This window comes from Lutra lutra, chromosome 18 (assembly GCF_902655055.1).
Source record: "Lutra lutra chromosome 18, mLutLut1.2, whole genome shotgun sequence".
NCBI classification, from domain to species: domain Eukaryota; kingdom Metazoa; phylum Chordata; class Mammalia; order Carnivora; family Mustelidae; genus Lutra; species Lutra lutra.
Window position 1 is genome coordinate 21,718,443 of NC_062295.1, and position 20,879 is coordinate 21,739,321.

At 43.6% G+C, this 20,879-nt stretch overlaps 1 long non-coding RNA gene across 2 annotated transcripts in view; it reads right to left on the reverse strand.

Moving 5' to 3' along the window:
- LOC125090751 (uncharacterized) overlaps positions 1-20,879 on the reverse strand; it is a 35,389-nt gene that overhangs the window by 2,338 nt on the left and 12,172 nt on the right. The window contains exons 3-7 of one of the 2 annotated variants that reach the window (XR_007124469.1): positions 10,802-10,874; positions 7,214-7,635; positions 6,216-6,357; positions 4,904-4,935; positions 4,327-4,426 (exon numbers count right to left, since the gene is read on the reverse strand). This is a non-coding gene — a long non-coding RNA (uncharacterized LOC125090751). The remainder of the gene's footprint in view (positions 1-4,326; positions 4,427-4,903; positions 4,936-6,215; positions 6,358-7,213; positions 7,636-10,801; positions 10,875-20,879) is intronic. The other variant, XR_007124468.1, reaches the window with a different exon arrangement.

Consider the following 20,879-nt stretch of genomic DNA (forward strand, 5'->3'; position numbering starts at 1 on the left):
ATGTCTCTCTCTGTCATATAAACAAATAAAATCTTAAAAAAAAGGAAAGAAAAGAAAAGTGGCCATACAAGGTTTAAAAGAGTATGTGACCACCAAGCCAACACTACAAGAAATATTAAGGAAGGTTCTATAAAAGAAAGAACCCAAGAGTGACATAGAACAGAAATTTACAGAGACAATCTATAGAAACAGGAACTTCACAGGCAATATGATGTCAATAAAAACTTATCTTTCAATAATCATTCTCAATATGAAAGGTCTAAATGCTCCCTTAAAATGGCGCAGGGTTGCAGACTGGATAAAACGACGGGACCCATCCATATGCTGCCTACAAGAGACACATTTGGAACCTAAAGATACACACAGACCAAAAATGAAGGAATGGAGAAGCATCTTTCATGCCAACAGGCCTCAAAAGAAACCTGGGGTAGCAATTCTCATATCAGTCAAATTCGATTTTAAGCTAAAGACTGTAGTCAGAGATACAAAAGGACACTACATCATTCTTAAAGGGTATATCCACCATGAAGGTCTAACAATTGTACATATTTATGCCCCCAACACAGGAGCAGGCAACTACACAAGCCAACTGTTACACAAAGTAAAGAGTCATGTTGATATGAATACATTAATTGTAAGGGATCTTAACACACAACTCTCAGATCATCTAAGCAGAAAATCAACAAACAAACAAGAGCTTTGAATGACACATTGGACCAGATGGACCTCGTAGATATATATATACAGAACATCCCACCCCAAAACAACAGAATACTCATTCTTCTTGAGCGCACATGGAACCTTCTCCAGAACAGACCACATACTGGGTCACAAATCAGGGCTCAACTGATACCAAAAGACTGAGATTATTCCCTGCATATTCTCAGACCACAATGCTGTGAAACTGGAGCTCAACCATTAAGAAAAAGTTTGGAAGGAATTCAAACACTTGTAAGCTAAAGACCATACTGCTCATGAATGTTTAGATCAACCAGGAAATCAAAGGAGAACTTAAACAATTCATGGAAACCAATGAGAATAAAGACACTTCGGTCAAAAACCTATGGGATACACAAAGGCCATCCTAAGGCAGACATACATAGCCACCCAAGCCTCACTCAAAAAAAATGAAAAATCCTGAATATACCAACTCCCTTTACACCTTAAAGAACTGGAAAATCAACACTAAATTAAGTCAACCCCATGCACAAGAAGGGAAATAATTAAGATTAGAACAGAGATCAATGAGTTAGAAACTAGAGCTACAGTTCAACGCATCAACGAAACTAGAAGCTGGTTCTTTAAGGAATCAATAAGATCAATAAACCACTGGCAAAACTAAGAGAGGACCCGAATTAATAAAATTATGAATGAAAGGAGAGAGATCACGACTAATACTATGGAAATAGAAATAATCATCAGAAATTATTATCAACAGTTTTATGCTGATAAGTTAAGCAACCTAGAAGAAATGGATGCATTCCTGGAAATCTATAAACTTCCAAGACTAAAACAGGAAGAAACTGAAAACCTGAATAGACCGATATCTAGTAATGAGATTGAAGCAGTGATTAAAAACCTCCCCCAAAACCACAGTCCAGGACCTGACAGATTCCCTGAGGAATTCTACCAAACACTCAAAGAAGAAATAATAACTATTCTCCTGAAGCTGTTTCAAAAAACAGAAACAGAAGGAAAACTTCCAGACTCTTTCTATGAAGCCAGCATTGCCTTGATCCCAAACCGGGCAAAGACCCCACCAAAAAGGAGAATTTCAGACCAATATCCCTGATGGATATAGATGCCAAGATTCTCAACAAGATCCTAGCTAATAGGATCCAAAAGTACATTAAAAAGATTATCCATCATGACCAGGTGGGATTTATCCATGGGATGCAAGGGTGCTTCAACATTCTCAAATCAATCAATGAGATAGAACAAATCAATAAGAGAAGAGAGAAGAACCACATGGTCCTCTCAATTGATGCAGAAAAAGCATTTGACAAAATGCAGCATCCTTTCCTGATTAAAACTCTTCAGAGTGTAGGTATAGAGGGAACATTCCTCAACTTCATAAAATCCATCTATGAAAAACCCACAGCGAATATCATCTTCAGTGGGGAAAAGCTGACAGCCCTCCTGCTGAGATCAGGAACACGACAAGGATGCCTACTCTCACCACTCTTGTTCAACATAGTATTAGAAGTCCTAGCAACAGCAATCACACAACAAAGAGAAATAAAATTATTCAGATTGGCAAAGAAGAAGTCAAACTCTCCCTCTTCACAGATGACATGATACTTTATATGGAAAACCCAAAGGACTCCACCCCCAAACTACTAGAACTCATACAGCAATTCAGTAAAGTGGTAGGATACAAAATCAATGCGCAGAAATTAGTTGCTTTCTCATACACTAACAATGAAAATACAGAAGGGGAATCGATTCCATTTACTATAGCACCAAGAATCATAAGATACCTGGGAACAAACCTAACCAAGGAGGTAAGGGATCCATACTCCAGGAACTACAAAACACTCATGAAAGAAATTGAAGAAGACACAAAAACATGGAAAAATATTCCATGCTCATGGATCAGAAGAATAAACATTGTTAAAATGTCTGTGCTGCCCAGAGCAATCTATACTTTCAATGCCATCCTGATCAAAATTCCACTGGCATTTTTCAAAGTGCTAGAACAAACAATCCTAAAATTTGTATGGAACCAGAAATGACCCCGAATTGCTAAGGAAATATTGAAAAAGAGAAACAAAGCTGGAGGCATCATGTTGCCTGACTTCAAGCTTTACTACAAAGCTGTGATCACCAAGACAGCACAGTACTGGCACAAAAACAGACACATAGACCAGTGGAACAGAGTAGAGAGCCCAGAGATGGACCCTCAACTCTATGGTCAAATTATTTTCAACAAAGCAGGAAAAAATATCCGGTGGAAAAAAAGCAGTCTCTTCAATAAACGGTGCTGGGAAAATTGGACAGCTATGTGTAGAAGAATGAAACTTGACCATTCTCTTACACCATACACAAAGATAAACTCGAAATGGATAAAAGACCTCAACATGAGGCAGGAATCTATCAAAATCCTAGAGGAGAACATAGGCAGTAACCTCTTCGACATTGGCCACAACAACTTCTTTCAAGATATGTCTCCAAAGGCAAAGGAAACAAAAGATAAAATGAACTTTTGGGACTTCACCAAGATCAAAATCTTCTGCACAGCAAAGGAAACAGTCAACAAAACAAAGAGGCAACACACGGAATGGAAGAAGATATTCACAAATGACACTACAGACAAAGGGCTGATCTCGAAGATCTATAAAGAACTCCTGAAACTCAACACCCAGAACACAGATAATCACGTCAAAAAAAAAACAGGTAGAAGACATGAACAGACACTTCTCCAAAGAAGACATATAAATGGCTAACAGACACATGAAAAAATGTTCATCATTATATATCAAGGAGATTCAAACTGAACTCACATTGAGATACCACCTTACACCAGTTAGAACGGCCAAAATTAATAAGAAAGTAAACAACGTGTGTTGGAGAAGATGTGGAGAAAGGGGAACCCAATTACACTGTTGGTGGGAATGCAAGTTGGTACAGCCACACTGGAAAACAGTGTGGCGATTCCTTAAGAAACTAAAAATAGAGCTTCCCTATGACCCTGCAATTGCACTACCGGGTATTTACCCCAAAGATACAGATGTAGTGAAAAGAAGGGCCATCGGTACCCCAATGTTCACAGCAGCAATGGCCACAGTCGCCAAACTGTGGAAAGAGCCAAGATGCCCTTCAACAGACGAATGGATAAGGAAGATGTGGTCCATATATGCAATGGAGTATTATGCCTCCATCAGAAAGGATGAACACCCAACTTCTGTATGAACATGGACGGGACTGGAAGAGATTATGCTGAGTGAAATAAGTCAAGCAGAGAGAGTCAATTATCATATGGTTTCACTTACTTGTGGAGCATAAGGAATAACAGGGAGGACATTGGGTGAAGGATAGGAGAAGTGAGTTGGGGGAAATTAGAGGGGGAGATGAACCATGAGAGACTGTGGACTCTGAGGGTTTTGGGGAAGGGGGTTGGGAAAGCCTGGTGGTGGGTATTATGGAGGGCACGTATTGCATGGAACACTGGGTGTGGTGCATAAACAATGAATCTTGGAACAATAATCTTGAAAAAATAAAATCAAATTTTTAAAAAGTGGCCATAAATACATAAATAAATAAATAAATAAGGCTAAATATCAGTAAAGTGCTCACGTTTTAGTATGGAGAATTTGTTACACTTACTTTTCCTTCTCCGGACCCTGCTTTGTTCTCAAAAACCATAGCAAAGCTACCAAGGGAGGTTTCCAGACAAGATGCAAGGTCATCGTGATCTCCCAACTGACTGACCAAGAAAGGGAATCAAAAGTTGAATTCAAGGGCGCCTGGGTGGCTCAGTGGGTTGAGCCGCTGCCTTCGGCTCAGGTCATGATCTCAGGGTCCTGGGATCGAGTCCCGCATCGGGCTCTCTGCTCAGCGGGGAGCCTGCTCCCTCCTCTCTCTCCACCTGCCTCTCTCTCTACTTGTGATCTCTCTCTGTCAAATAAATAAATAAAATCTTAAAAAAAAAAGTTGAATTCAAGGCAAGCTACTCAAAACCCCAAATCGGGTGGCCTCCCACATAGGCCTTTTAAGAGTTCTAGAAACTTCGGTGACCCGTTCGCATCACAATGGGGTATCCCTTGCTTGCTCTTCCAAGGGTGGTTGGTGAACTAGCAGCATCGCATCCCACCCAGGGGCTTGAGAGACCTCTGGGAAGATGACGCTGAGGTGCCTCCCCACACAGCATGCACCCCCCCCACCTCCCCCCACCTCCACCGACCTACTGGAGCAGAGTCTGCATTTCAACAAGACCTGCAGGTGAATGACAAGAAAGTGTGAGAAGCATTGATTTCGAACACACTTAAATTTATTCACCTCTCCCACCTGCCATCCTCTTTTTTTCTTTTTTTAAGATTTTATTTATTTATTTGACAGATAGAGATCACAAGTAGAGGCAGGCAGAGAGAGAGGGAGGAAACAGGCTCCCCACTGAGCAGAGAGCCCAATTAGGGCTCTATCCCAGGACACTGAGATCCCAGGACCCTGGGATCATGACCTGAGCCAAAGGCAGAGGCTTTAACCCACTGAGCCACCCAGGCGACCCCCACCTGCCATCCTCTTAAAGCTTACTACAATGAAAACATTTCTCTCTCTCTCTCTTTCTCTTATTGGGAGCAGGTTGTAAATCTTTTTTTCTTTCTTTCTTTTTTTTTTTTTTTTTGCACATGCATTTCTTTTAAAATGGACAAAAGCAGAGAATTCCGTCTTTTCAGCAGTTCTCCATTGGCTCAGCAGCTTCCTGGAACGATTTTTATTTTTTTAGTGGGCTCCCATGCCCAGCGTAGAGCTCGATGAAGGGCTTGCACCCACCACACTGAGATCAAGACCCGAGCTGAGATCATGAGTCAGATGCTTAACCCACTGAGCCACCCCGGTGCCCTATTTTTTTTTTTTTCTGATTTGAAAATTATGAATCCCTTTAGGAACAACAAATACTTCCAGATCGCTGCTTCTTCCCTTGTCTACAATATGAGGTTAGACATCAGTATTGGAGGTCGGTGGGATAGGGACACAAAACCAACAACCGTACATCAGGAACTGGTCATGAATTAAGGGCTCCATGAATATTGTTGTCTTTCTGATGTCTCAAAAGTATTTTTAGTCTTTGGCATTTAGTAATAAGTTTTCTTGATGTATGACAACCGGTGATAATATGAGAAATATATATGATCTCTGATATACAGAGATATATAAAATGATATATAGAGATTTATATGATATATAGGATATAATATGCAGTATGATATATATGATATGTAGAGATACATGATATATACATACAGCACTATTATCATAAAATAGAAGCATCATCATATTTTCAAATCTCTTAATTAAAACTCACTTGTATCCCCACTAACTAAAAAGTATATAATCACTTACTCCTCACAATCCCAGTGCAGCTCTTTCTGTCCATGGGTCCTGTCCAAGTACTATAATAAAAGCCCCTTCTTTGCTCGGGGGAAAAAAAAACCCAACAGAAAACCTCACTTGTAAATGGTTTTGGAAACCAAGGTTAAAAAGAAAGCACCTACTTGACTCATCACATTTTTCATTTTCATTTAATTTTTTGCCTTCCTCCTAAGGAATGATCCAGAGCCTTAGAAGGCATAGCGCAGGGTGCTAGGATGCGAAGATGAGTCTTTGTTCCCATAGTCAGTTTGATTTAAAAAATAGCTGATTAAAAAAAAAATAAGATAGGTACCCATTAGTTAAGTGTAGAAACTGCTAAGTTGTCTTAGAATTTACCAATTAAGCTAGTTTGGGTGTCAGAGACAGACTCTGGATAACTTAAGCAAAAAAAAAAAAAAAAAAGTTTATTGGAAGGATATTGGGCATATGTTTATTATTCAGGATAGTCAAGGTCAAGGTGCTATAAGAAGCATCCCCCACGTGTTACTTGGAAGGCATGCCACACATCCCATGTGGGTCCACAGAGGCTCTGCTCTACACTTGCTCGGGGACTCAGACTAACAGAGGCCCCCAACTTTGTAGTCACATCACCCAAACATGAAGCCTCAGGGACTGGGCAGGGGTGTCTAGAGCCTGGAGGCTGGCTTGGGGGCTTTTTACTGCCTCAGCCTGAAAGTGACATGTGTCATTTCTATCTATTGCCATCAGTCAGAATGAGTCACATGGCCTGCCTCATGGCAGGGAGCTGGGAAACTTATGGGGACAAATGGAATAACCAGTGAGCTCAGTGTCTGTGGTACAGGGAGGTGCCCACTCCAAGGAAAAGCTGAAGCTTCCCCTCTTGAGCTGAACAGGGGTCTGAGCACCTGGGGAGGCCTGGCCAGAAGGAAATGTGGTCCGGCCGGCACGCCATTTGCAGATCTTTCTATCTCCCATCTCAGGATCTGCCCTGGAAGGTGGGAGCCGCTCACTGGTTCCAGCTGTGTTTTATGTTCCACCCAGGACACAGGGAAGGGGACAAGCTGATCGTCGCTTCCACCAAAAAGGAGGGGTCACGCGTCCCAACAAAATGGTGAGCTGTTATGGCAAAAGGGAGATGAATGAAGCCGGGTCAGCCTACCCAACTATGCGGGCTCGGTGTAATGGCGGTTTAACGGGAGAGGTGGCATTCAAGATGAATCTTGGAAGGGATGTGTTGGATGCAGAGGAAAGATAACCCAGGCCGAGGGCAATAGAAGTGGAGTGTGGACACAGGAGAGTGGCAGTCATCCGCAAGAAAGAGAAAATGAGTTGAGCATGATCAGGAAACATGGCTGTCAGTTACATTTTCAGCACAACGGCCCTGGCCTTGTCTTTGCTCCATTTGGACACAAGTGGGTGGGGACTGCTTGGAATGGTTCAACTTCCATCATGACTTTGAGGCCGTGGTCTTCTGTGTTGGCTGCAATTCTCTGCTCTCCTCCACATGACCTCCCCTGTGGTTAGCTGACACTGCCTCAAAGCGTGATGGTCTCAGGATAGGTGGGTTGCTTCTTAGGGAAACTGAAGGCACAAAGGTGGAACCTGCTGGGTCATCTTGGTGTAGATTGGCAGAACACCAGATCATCTTCTAGGATCTAGGAGTTAAGCTATTTCATGGGACCAGTGTAGATTCAGGGAAGGGGATGCACCAGATCGTGACTGCTGGGAGACTGGGTGGCCTTGGGGCCATGTCTGGATACCAGCTGCCAAGGAAGATGTCCCTGGGCTTGGGCATCCCACCCCAAGCTCCAGCATGAGGTATGCAGTGGGAAGTGAGTACTGTTGGCAGAAAGAGAAGTTGGCGGCTGGGTCATAGAGTCTAAAGAGTTTATGCCAACCCAGAGAGCTTGAACTTCTAAAACATAAATGAAAATGATGACAGCTGGGGAGGGGCACAGAGGTCTTTCTCTTCATGCTGAGCCTCTTTCCAGATTTGCCCTTTTTGTCTTATTGGCCAGGATGGGATCACACTGCCACCCCTTGGTGCAAACGAGTCTGGGAAAGTGAGAATCTCTTCAGGGGGGGGAAAGGGATTGCTGTTGATTTATTCTCCAGATGTGGGCCATTGCAGGTTGAATGAAGTGGGAAGGAGAAGGGGTACAATGGTACTGGGGGGAGGAGGATATACGGAGGTAGCCACCAGCAATGGAAAGCAGGGAAGGGTATCACTTTAGGTCATGCGAGAGGGAGTTAAGGCCGGGGTAGAGGCAACAGGAAGAGGAAAATAGGCAGGATGTGAACATGGATACACCGGTGGAGTGGACCGATTATGGCGGCTCGTGCTTAACTTTCATGAGAGAGAAGGGGAAGGAGAAAGAGAGACAGAGACAGAAAGAGGGAAGTCAAGATGAGAATGTGGTTTCCATCTTGCTTAACTGAATGGTGAGGCCATTGACCCAGGCCAAGAACACAGAGAAGAAGCAAAGTTGGAGAAAGATGAATTTGGTCTTAAGCATTTGGAGTTTGAGGGATCTGAGAGTTAGCTCGAGGCAAATGCCCACAAGGCATGGGCTATGAAGCACTAGGACATGGGACTTGATCAAACTCGGTCCAGAGGCAGACAATCTTTCTGGTATCATCAGAAGGTCAACAGTCACCTCGTGCTGCGTCACTGTGCCTAGTCATTCCCCTCACTTTGTCTCTTCATGTAGAGATGTTATCATCTCACATCCTCACAAGAAGGATAGGATAATAAGTATAGGATGAGATATTTTGAGAGAGAGAGAGACCCCAATAACCTATCTTTTATTACAGTACATCATTACAATTATTCTATTTTATTAGCACTTATGCTATTAACCTTTTACTGTACCTAATTTATAAACCAAACTTTATCACAGGCATGTATGTATTGGAAAAAACGTGGTATGTGTAAGGTTTGATACTGGAGTTTCAGGCAACCAATGGGTATTTTAGGACACACCCTTCCCCCCTCAGATAAGGGGAGGACTACTGTAGTCAAAACCATGCTACGAAATTATGTCTCTGCTTCTGCAAGGTCCAGAAGAATGTACATCCAAGTACTCACAGAGGCTCCTTCTGGGGAAAGGGATGGGCAGAAGAGAGGGTGTTTCCAGGGAAAATGTTCATTGACATCGTATACTTCCGCATTGCTGAAGCTTTGATACTGGGCACGCATCCGATGAGGGGAAAGTACAGTTAGAAATGGGCTGAACAAGAAAGAGAAGGGCAGAGGAACAAGAAAGTTTGTGGTGAACGCTTCCATCTAGAGGAGCATGAGAAAGACAACGGGGGAGGTGTTTAGAGACTTAGAAGATAGGGCTTGAGCACTGGGAGAAGACTGAGTGGATGCAGAGGAGGAGGAATACGGAAGGAGAGCCTGAGAAAGATGGGCTTTGTGTTTCATGAAACCTCATTGCCGCCCCCAGACAGTATGGGTGGTGTGCAGACGAGATATGGTCATACACTTGTGATGGGGTTTGGGGCAGACTGCCCCAAAAGATGCCACTTTGGCCTATTATTTTGAATTGAAGTTATTTAAGAAACACCAGTGCCAGAAGGACACTTCCCTGTCCCTCTGTCCTTCCCTTGTCTGCCCACCTATGTGGAGAGCACCCTCCCTGCACCTGGAAGGGAGAGGCCCCCTTATCACCAGAGATGGGGAACTCAGGGTCGAGAAGGTTGTAGAAACACCTTCTTCATTAATTTGCTGACCTCCGAACCCAAAGTGCTCTGTGTCCTTAATTCTTCACAAATGTATCGTGTCTTTGTCTAAAAAGTATAAAAAGCTGCCCGCTCTGGTCGCTTCTAGGAGTCTCAGATTTTTATGAGCCCCTATGCGTATGAAGTTAAGGTTGTCTTTCTCCTGTTCATCTGTCTTATTTCAGTTTAATTATTAGGCCTGGTTGAAGACCCTGGAGGCCAAGAAGGGAAAAGATTTTCCTCCCCTATGTAGAGAAATGTGAGCCCCTATGAGAACACAGGAGCTCGAGAAAGCAGAGAAATGGTATTTCTCAGGTACCTATCCTTAAAAGACCAGCCATGCCCTTCAAATGTCTTATCCACCACCTCTCTCTTTTTAGTTTGTCTTTGACACACCGTAGGACCACCCCACCTGAGATGTAAATGAGCCTGAACAAGGTGCACGCCAGTTATCCTTGCAACATCCTGCATGACCATGGGACCGGTAGTCGTTGTGGTAAAAATAGGCTGTGCATTCTTCTTTCCCACGAAATTTTGTCTAGCCACAGAATTAACTAGAAACAAGAGAAGCGTAACCCCTGCCCCTCCTCTTCTCAGCAACAGAGAGACAGAGACTTTGATACAACAGAATGAATAACGTACTACAACTAAGTTAGAAAGACCACTGAGAAAGGTTAGCAGGGGAGTGCTGCTTTGCCAGCCCACAGCTTTTGGGTGGACCCAATGTTCTAATTGAGATTACGGGATGCCCCAGATTAAATGAACAAGACTATATGATAAGACTGAGCAAACACAAAGCCAGAGGAATTTGGATTATTCACTTGTGAGTGATTCTACTCCCCCTCACTGGTTTTCCTATGAACACACTGCAGAACGGTATACCCATGAGGCCAACACAAACATGAGTGGGCCAAGAAGCATTATCCATCTATGACCTCAGTTGGCAGCCAGCTCTCGTGCTAATGTGAACCCGAGTGGGCGTGGGGGCTGGACAGTAGGAGGTGCTCATCAAAACCCCATTTACCCAAGCTTCCAGAAGTCCAGGATTTCCACCCTGGTGTTGCCGCTTTCTTTCAACAGTCACGCAGCATAAATTTCTGTAATAATATATGCAATGGAAGAGTTTCAGTGGCTCATACCAACAAAAAGTGGCTTTCATAATAAAGACATTTCAGATAGAATCTGACAGTGTTCTAAGGCAGGAGGTTCCATGGTTGGGGCAGCAACTCAACAATGTCATAAAGATCCCTGACTCTTCCATCTTTCCACTTTGACATCTTCCACATACTGACTTTTCTAGTGAGCTCTGCCCTCCTGTCACACAATGGCTGCCACAGCTCCATGCATCGCCTCTCTCCATGTCAATGTCCAACATCTCTTTCCATTTTCCTGTCTTTATCAGAGGGGGAGCTCTTTTCCAGAAGCCTCTGGCACACTCCCATTCTAGTTCTGTTGCCCAAGATTGGGTCACATACTCATGCCCAGCTGGTAAGCAAGGCTAGGGGATGAGTACTTTACATTTTCGGCTTCTGTAGTGGGAGAAAAGAGCTGGGAATGACTGTTAGGTAGGCAACCAAACAACCACTGCAATTAAGAATAATGAGAATAAAAAGCATTATAACAGGTAAAATCAATTGAGTCATTGATACATGTCAGGCACTGTTTTCAGGGATCAACATACATTACTTGGGTTCACCCCAACCACACTACCATGATATTGTGTTATTGCTGCCCCCATTTTATAGGCAGGAAAACTGAGGCTCAGAGAGGTTAGAAAACTTGCCATTGTCACAATCGGAAAGCCTACACTTGGCTTTGGAGAGCAAGGTCACTTCTCTTTGGAGAGCAAGGTCAATGAGATAGTACTTGATCTCCAAAGACTCACAGTTCAGCAGAAGGTCCAGGCAGGGAAATAAATCACTGTAATGTAGTGAGGTAAGTGCTAATCCATGTGTAACAGGGCGTGAGTTAGCAAGAAACTGTCTGGCATCAGCATCCCTCCCCCCCTTCCCTAGACAAACCAGACCACACTTTGTTTCTAATGAAATCTCCCAGAAAGGAAGGGAACAGAAGTGTTGGTGTGTGTGTATGGGGGCGGGTGGGGGGGAGAGAGGTGCAGTAGTTGGGCAGAAGCAGGGAGCCAAACCCCGGGGAAGGAGGCAGAGGCATTTGGGGGTTGTGCGACAATGTGACAATGTCGTTCTGCCTTGTGGTGGGAGGTGACAGGACCCCAGTGGGACTGCATGATGTGAGGAGGGGGTGCCCAAGCAGGGAAGGAGCAGTGAGGACACCCAACCTCCTTCTGGGGGCAGGCAGAATCAGACAATAGCCACTCAATGGTGCGTTTTGCGGATCAGAACCCAGAGGACTTTATGTAAGCATTTGTCCTATGTATGATGCTTCCACCATCATGTCACCCTGGAAGCAGGGAGAGACTTCAGCAACCACTGAAAGTCATTTATTATACTCTGAGCATGAGGGCTTGGCATCAGGCTTAGTTTTATTGGGAACAACAAATTCCTATGGTTTTGTACATCCAGAGAGGAAGCCAGCCTGATGTGACAGCTGCGTGCACAGATGGGTAGAAATGCAGAAAAAGGAATCACAGCCACTGTCATAAAGAGAAAGGATCCATGTAAGTCTCCAGAGATGAGGGGCAGCTTAAGCAGGGTCTTGAAGGATGAATAGGAGTTCACCAAGGGGACAAGAGAGGGAAAGGGTCTGTGCAAAGGCAAAGAAGTATGAAAGACTTGCTCCCTCTCAAAACTGTCAGGATTCTGAGCATTGGGTAAACAGGCACAGAGATCAGGAAAAGGGGTCAGTAAAGAAGACATGGGGGTATCATCTTAGCTTCAAGACCACAGGTAGGTGAAACTCTTAAAGTGAGTCTGAATGAGAGGTTTCCAAACTTGCATTTTCAAGTAGCAGACTGTTTTCTTATTCGTGAACCCCTTTACAGAAGTTGAAATTAAACGTAACTGCAATACATACATCAAATACATCAAATATAATAGGGATACATCTTTCCCTGACTGCAATTGTCTTAAATGCAGGAAGTATGGTTTTACTAATAAATAAAATTAATTAATTAATAATTAATTAATTAAAATAAATTAAATTAAGCCTGACCCTGTGTGCCCAATGACAGGCTGGTGAGAAAGTTACTCTCTGTCGTAACCTGAGAACCCTCCTCCATCCAGAGTCACGTGAAAATCCAAGGTCTGATACAGTCCAGATGGTTGAGGAAGGTTTTGATTTTCATGCATACAGGTGATGACTTTCAGAATGCCAACTGCCCTCTGCTGTCACACGATGTTGGCCCCCTGATGCAGGACACAGGATTCTTTCCCTGGTCCCACTTCCCTGGAGACACCAGACAGCCATTTCCCTCTGAGCAGGGCACGAACCACAGTGACTCCCCAGGACCTCTAACTACTACTGGTCCTAGAGTGGGGAGTCAGCTCAGCTCAGTCCACATCTGGGGACCTCAATCTCCCCAAGGCTCTCTCAGTTTCAAGTTCAAGGGCCTTAACTTAAAGCAGTGTTCTCTGAACTAAAGGTCAGGGTCCATCAATGGTTTTTAAAATCAATGCTGTGGACCTGTAATGCTTTAAGTATTATATTTATTATTATTTAAACCTTGAAGGGTGAGATGAGTCACTTTTTATAAAATTTAATCAATTGTTAGCTTGTTTTGGTCATGCCTATATTTATTTATTTTTATCAACCCCCTAACATCTTTTCGATGTTTTTTGCCAGGCATCTGGTTAGGAACATGTTCAAACACACCAAAGGGTTGTAAAAAATTGTATGATGAGTACCCATATTCCCACCATCCATATTAATATATTATTTCTTATTAGTGTATTAATTTTAATTAATAAGTTAATTAATTAATAATAATTTAATTAATTATTATAATTATTATATATACTATCCAATAATTATGAGTTTAATATACTTAATATATATTTTTAAGATTAAGGTGTAATTTATATACAGTGAGAATCACCTATTTTAGAACACACGTCTATGAATTTGGACAAACACAGTCAAGAAGCCACCACCCCAGTCACGATACAAAATGGTGCCTTTAATCCAAAAAATTCTCTCCTGCCTGTTTCCAGTGACCCTTCTTCCCACCCCTGGCCCCGGCAACCACTGGTCTATTTTCTCTCCCTAGAGCTTGTCATAATATAGAAAGAGAGCCATACAGCATGTAGTATCTTGAGTCTGACTTCTTTCAAAACACATAGCACACTGGAGATTTTTCCATATTGTTGTGTGTATCTGAGGATAGTTCCTTTTTACTGCCAAGAAACCACATGATGCACCAAGCTTTGTTTATCCGTTTACCACCAGCTGGGGTCCATTTGGGGTGTCTCTATTTTTTGGACAATTACAAATAGAGTCACTGTGCAGCAACATTTGCAGACAGGTTTTCCTAGACGTGTGTTTCATTTCTCTAGAGTAAATACCCAGGAGTAGGACAGCAGGTCGTATGGTAAAATATGTTTTACTTTGTAAGAAACTGTCAAGCTATTTTCCAAATGACCATATCATGTTGCATTTCCACCAGCAACGCATGAGAGTTCCCGCTGTTTGGCCTCTCCCAATCGCTTGGTGTTGTCAATGCACTGAAAAAATTTGAGCCATTCTAATGTGTGAGGAGGTTTTAATTTGTAATTCCCAGATGACGAGTGATGGTGAACATCTTTTCATGTGCTCACTTGCCACACGTCTATATTTATTGGGGAGATGCCTGTTCAAGTCTTTTTCCCATTTAAAAAAGTTGAGTCTTTTTAAATTGAGTTTTGAGAGTTCTTTATATATTATGGATACACGTCCTTTATTAGATATATAATTTATAAATATTTTCTCACATTCTGTGACTTATCTTTTTAAGTGTCTTGGTAGTGTCTTTTGACGAGCAGAAGTGTTTAATTTGGGTGAAGTACAATTTATCAAATTTTTCATTTATATCTACATAAACATTTTTAAATAGATTTATTGAGATGCAAACCATAAATCATACTGTGCTCAGGGGAACTGGGTGTCTCAGTCAGGTAAGTGTCCATTTCTCGGTTCTGGCTCTGGTCGTGATCTTGGGACCGTGAGACTGAGCCCCGCCTGCATGGGGCTCTGCACTCAGCGGAGAGTCTACTTGAGATTATCTCTCTCCCTCTCCCTCTGCCCCTCCCTCCATGCTCTCGTATAAATGCTCTCTCATATAAATACATCAGTCTTAAAAAATGAAAATAAATCACACAATGCACTCATTAAAAATGTACAATTGCTTTAGTGTACTCACAGATTGGTGCACTTTTTGCCACAATCAATTTTAGAGGCTTTCATCCTCCCAGAGAAACCCTGCAACCCTCAACGTCCTACCCTGTGCTTCCCACCTCCATCCCTGGGCCACCCTAGTCTGCTTTCTGTCTCTACGGACTTGCCTACTGTGGACATTTTGTGTAAATAGAACACGCAACTTGTGAGCCTCTGCAACTGGCTGCTTTCATTTAGCATCATGTTTTCCAGATTCATCCAAGCTGTTGTGGAGGGTACCAACACACCATTCCTTTTTATTTCCAAATAATCCTCTCTTGTATGGATATGCCACATTTTACTTATCCAGTGACAGCTGATGAACATCTGGGTCATTTCCACCTTCTGGCTATTACACATAAGGCTTCTGTGAACATTTGTGTACACATTTTTATGATTTTTTAAAAAGATTTTATTTATTTATTTGTCAGAGAGCTAGAGAGAGTAAAGGCAGGCAGAGTGGCAGGCAGAGAAAGAGGGAGAAGCGGGCTCCCCACGGAGAAAGGAGCCTGATATGGGACTCGATCCCAGGATGTTGGGATCATGACCTGAGCCAAAGGCAGCCGCCTAACCAACTGAGCCACCCAGGCATCCCTGGACACATGTTTTAATTTCTCTTGGGTTATATGCCCAGGAGTGAAATTGCTGAATTGCAAACTGCCAGCCTGTTTTCCAAAGTGGCTACACCAGCTGCATACAATTTCTCTACATCCCCACCAGCTGCATACAATTTCTTTACATCGTCATCAACACTTACAACTGTCCATCTGTTTGATAATTCCTTTCGGGGTAGCTACAAAACACGGTGGTTTTGATTTGCATCTCCCCGATGATGTTGAGTATTTTTTCATGTGCTTGTTGGCCACGGGTATATCTTTTTTGGAGAATGGTGTGTTCAGATCCTTTACCATTTTAAAATCGGGTCATCTGGACTGTTATTACTGAGGTGTAATTGTAGCTTACATAGCCTAGAGACAAGTCTCTCATCAGGTGTATGATTGGCAAAAACGTTCTTTGATTCTGTGGATCATCTTTCTGCTTTCTTGATGGAATCCTCTAAACCACAAAAGCTTTTCAATTTGAGGATGTCAGCTTGCCTTATTTTTTTCTTTTGTTGACTATAGTTTTTTATGTGTGTGTGTGTCATTGCTAAGAAACCATTGCCTAGTCCAAGGTCAGGAAGATTGATATCTATGCCTTCTCCTAAGAATTGTATAGTTTAGCTCTTGTATTTATGTCCCTGATCCATTTTGAATTCGTTTTTGTATATGACGTGAGGTAGGGATCCAGCTTCATTCTTTTGTAGGTAGATACCCAGTTACTCCAGCATTGTGTATGAACAAGACTGGTCTTTCTCCATTGAGGTATCTTGACATGCCTTAGCACACTTATTATATTTTCTTTATCACACATCTGTCAAACTTTCCATTGCTCTAACCATGGCGAAGTGGTGAGTTGCAGACACCACAATATTTCCTCCTAACCCTTCAGCCTGTGTCTCATCAGCTACAGTTCAATTGTTGTCCACGATCTTTTTTCTTTCTGATGTAAAATTTACATGCAACAAAGAGCACAAATCTTAAGTGTACCATTTGATGAGTTTTGACAAATGCATTCACCTGTGCAATGCAAATCCTTTATCAAGATCTAGAACATCAACACCACCCGAGAAAGTTCCCTCACATACATTTATTTTTATGTATTTGTTTTTGACAAATGCATGTGCCCATGTAACCACCACCCCTATCAAGATATAGAAAATTTCCATCTCATGCAAAAGTTCTCTTTCACTTCTTTGCAATTTATCCTGCCCCACCCGGTCCGCACCCCAGGCAGCCAGTGATGTCATTTATACCACTCTGGATTAGTTTTGCCTCTTATAGAATTTTATAGGAATAAAATCATATGATGGGAATTGTCTTGTGATCAGCTTATTTCATCCCTGACCAACATTTTAAAACAAATATCAGAATGAATGCCATGTTGCAGGGTGAAATATTGTTTTGTTGACCTTTGCTTCACATGTGTGTGTGTCTATATGTGTGTGTGTATGATTGTGTGGGGCCAAAATGGGAAATGCATTTCTTACTGTGGCTTATAATAAAAAAAATTTTTTTTAAGATTTTATTTATTTATTTGACAGAGAGAGATCACAAGTAGACGGAGAGGCAGGCAGAGAGAGAGAGAGAGGGAAGCAGGCTCCCTGCTGAGCAGAGAGCCCGATGCGGGACTCGATCCCAGGACCCTGAGATCATGACCTGAGCTGAAGGCAGTGGCTTAACTCACTGAGCCACCCAGGCGCCCCCCCCAAAATTTTAAAGCTACTATTCTCCTGGATCAGAACCTTGTTTCTCTTCTACTTGTCTTTGTTACTCTCCCTGCCCCCTCACCTTCCCTGATCTTATGTCAAGTACCTAGTGATTGGTCTCACCTTCATACCTTTGTAAATTCTGTTCCTTCCCTTGGGTCACTCTCCCCACTTTCCCCACCTCATCCCACTCACCCTCAAAGTGGAGAATTCCTATTCATCCACCAGATGCCTACATGGTTCGCCCTTCTCTAGAACATTTTCTCTGTTTGCATGGTTTCCTCTCAGAACTGGTATCACATTGTACCCTAATAACCTCTGTTCTTCAGCTGACCACAAACTCCCTGGGGTTCAGGGGCCACGTCTTTGCGGTCCTTAGCTCCTAGGATGTGATGACACATAACAGGTATCCATAAATGTTCATTGAATGAATGAATGAATGAACGAACCTCAGGGTTAGGAGTGAAAGAATTTTAAATAAACCAGCCTGATTCTTTCCCAAGGATCTTCCCATTCCTGCTTATTTTATTGTGCTGTCCATCTCTGATTCCTTAACCATCGTGTTTTTATAACCTTCTTCAACCGCCCTGAGGCCTTAGCCTTTTGGTCTTCCTCTCTCTGCACTCCCAAGGCTAATCCTTTCATCATTGTTACTTCCTCCCAGATGTACTGAGGCAACAACTGCCCTTTCTAGGGTGACGTCAAATCCTTATCTTTGTGGTCTCTGCCCCAACCCTCTCCCATCTTGCCCAAGTTATATTAACTCTATGACTGGGGATGCCCGTGGAGGTGTGTATGGTGTGTGTGCCCATGCATGCAGAGAAATGTTCACCGAAATGTCAGCAGGGGCTAGTGATGAGATTTCAGGTGATTGTCACTTAATTTTTTAAAGCTTTTCTGTATGACCCCAACTTTCTAATTGCATCTATTACCTACTGCTGTAGCAAATCTCCCCAAAGCCCTCAGAGCCCTGCAACAGAAGCATTTATTGCTCCGTTGCGATGGTTGGCCAGATATCTGTGCTGATCTCGGCCGGGCTCTTTCATATCTGGGCATAGTGTGGATGCTCTAGACTGACCTTGGCTTGGCATTTGAGCAACTCTGCTCCACATTATCTCTGACCCTGTGGGTGGTGTCCTCACGGCAATGGTGGAAATGCCAGTGAGTCCAATGATGGAAACCAATGTCAAGCTTCTGCCTCCCGTCACATCTGATGATATCCCTGTCAATTCATGCAGGAGAACTCAGAATCCAAGTTAGAGGCACCGATAAGTTATAAGGCAAAGAGTGTGGATACAGGGAGGGTTAAAGAGAAGCCATGGTTGCAATTTCCTACGACACACATTCTGTCTTCCTATTCAGAGGTAGTAAAACTGTTTTCAAGCAAGATGGCTGCCAGAGCTCCAGCCCTCACATCTTCCAAGCAGTACAGGCGAGACACCTGTGGAAAGGACAGGTGGCTCTCTATTTCTGCAGCCCCGGAAGAATCTCAGCATCTCACTGGCTCCAGTGAGTCACATGCCCATCTCTTACCAAATCACTAAGGCTAAGGGAACACAGTGCTCTGACTGGCCACTTCTGAGTCACCTGCCCACTTCTGAGCCAGGTAGAGTCCATTCTACCTAACTGATATGGACTGGGATCCAGAGAGGGTGGCTGATTGGAGGAACATCAAAGATGTTACAAGAGGCAGCTGACTTGGGTTAGGTGGCCCCAGAAATCCCTCAGACAAGGACTGGAGCACAATTTACATGTGAAGGGATCCAGAAAGCACCAGGAGAGAGTGGCACAGTGAGGGCTGGGGGAAGGGACCAAGGGCAGGAACGTTGATGAGGAGGTTAACGCTGGGGGACCAGAGCTCCATCCAGAGAGATGGAGACCGCAGAGCATGCCTTTAAGTTGTCCCTGCCACATGCCCTGAGAAGCAGGGAAACTAAGCAAGTTCCCAGCCAATTCCAATTGCTGTTGGCTGAGACCCACCCTGTGAGCGCTAACCCTCTGAGCCGTGTCGCTGGTGCTTGCAGCCAGAAGCTGGACTGGTAAGTGCTAGGAGATATGGGTGGGGGATCAATACCATCTACTAGAGTGGGAAAAACAGGTTAGGACGTTAGCTCATTTTGGTCTGGGTCCTGCCCTTGAGGCAAGGAAGCCGGTAGGTACAGCATCTGGATAGAATCCCAGAGGAAATATGGCAGAGTGGTTAAAGGCACAGGCTGTGGAGTAGAGGAGTTATAAGGTGTGGACCGCTTTCCCCACTTGCGAGCTGTGTGACCTTGGGCAAGTTACTTAAACTCTCGGGGCCTCAATTTCTTCATCTCTAAAATGGGAATATACAGGGTAGTTTGAAGACTGAGACAACTGATTACATGGCACGGGGCATATGGTAGAGTTCTAAGAAATGAGAGCTACAGGGCTGAGTCCAGTCTGGAGGAATGACATTTCCAGAAGTATTTCCAAGTGTCCTGAGACAAGGAGAAGATACAAGAACCAACCAGGGGTAAGTTGAGTTAAAGACACGGATGATGCTAAAGGACCAGAGGAGGATATCACCAAGGACAAGAAGCATTGATTGTGCCAGAGTCTGTGAGAAGACCCAAGAAGAATGTCAGGAACAAGGAGGCCACCGCTTTTAGGAAATGTACTCTAGGAATGCAGTGCGCACATTGGCTTGTCCCTTGTTTAAAGGATCTGGTGCTCTACTACCTTATTCTTGCAAAACACCCAGAGGGCCAGAGCAGGGTGCTCCCCGTTGACAGCTTTGCCATGGTACATTCTTCTTCCTTCCACTGGAGTACCAAGATTTCCTTGCCACAGGCTGAGCACCCAGTCGAGCACTAGAAGAGTTAAGATCAAAAATCCAACAGACTGGCTCAAGAAAATAACCAAAATGTAGGTGAGGTAAGATTTTGCTGGCTTCAGAGATGGCTGGATCCAGGAGCTCAGAAAGTGACATTAGGACCTAATTTCACTCTCTGTTTCTCCACCCCATGAGCACCTTCTGTGGGTTTTCATTTAGAGAAAGGACCTCTCCTGGTATTTATAAGATGGAACCCAACAGCAATGAAGGTGCAATCCACACCTTCCACACTCACAACCAGGGCAAAAGGGTATCAGTGCTCTTGTCCCAGCAGCCCACCAAAACCTTGAAGTTCACCCTGATTGGACACTAGCTGAAGGCACTCAGGTCACATGATTGCCCCTGGTACACTGAATGACGTCGGTCTGGACCACACGCTCCCACCCTAGGCTGGGGGTGGAGCCCCGTGCATGTACGTGGATGGACATTTGAGGACGGGTAGATCCCCAGAGGCAAAGCAGGCTGTCACCTCAAAGAGGACAAGTGTGTGTGGGAGACAAGCTGTTCACATCTACTACAAACATATCCACAGTTTCTATGTTTTTGGCCAACTAGCTGAAGAAACAGAGCCATGCCTCCTGACAGGTCTGGGAAACACAGAAAACCCCACAG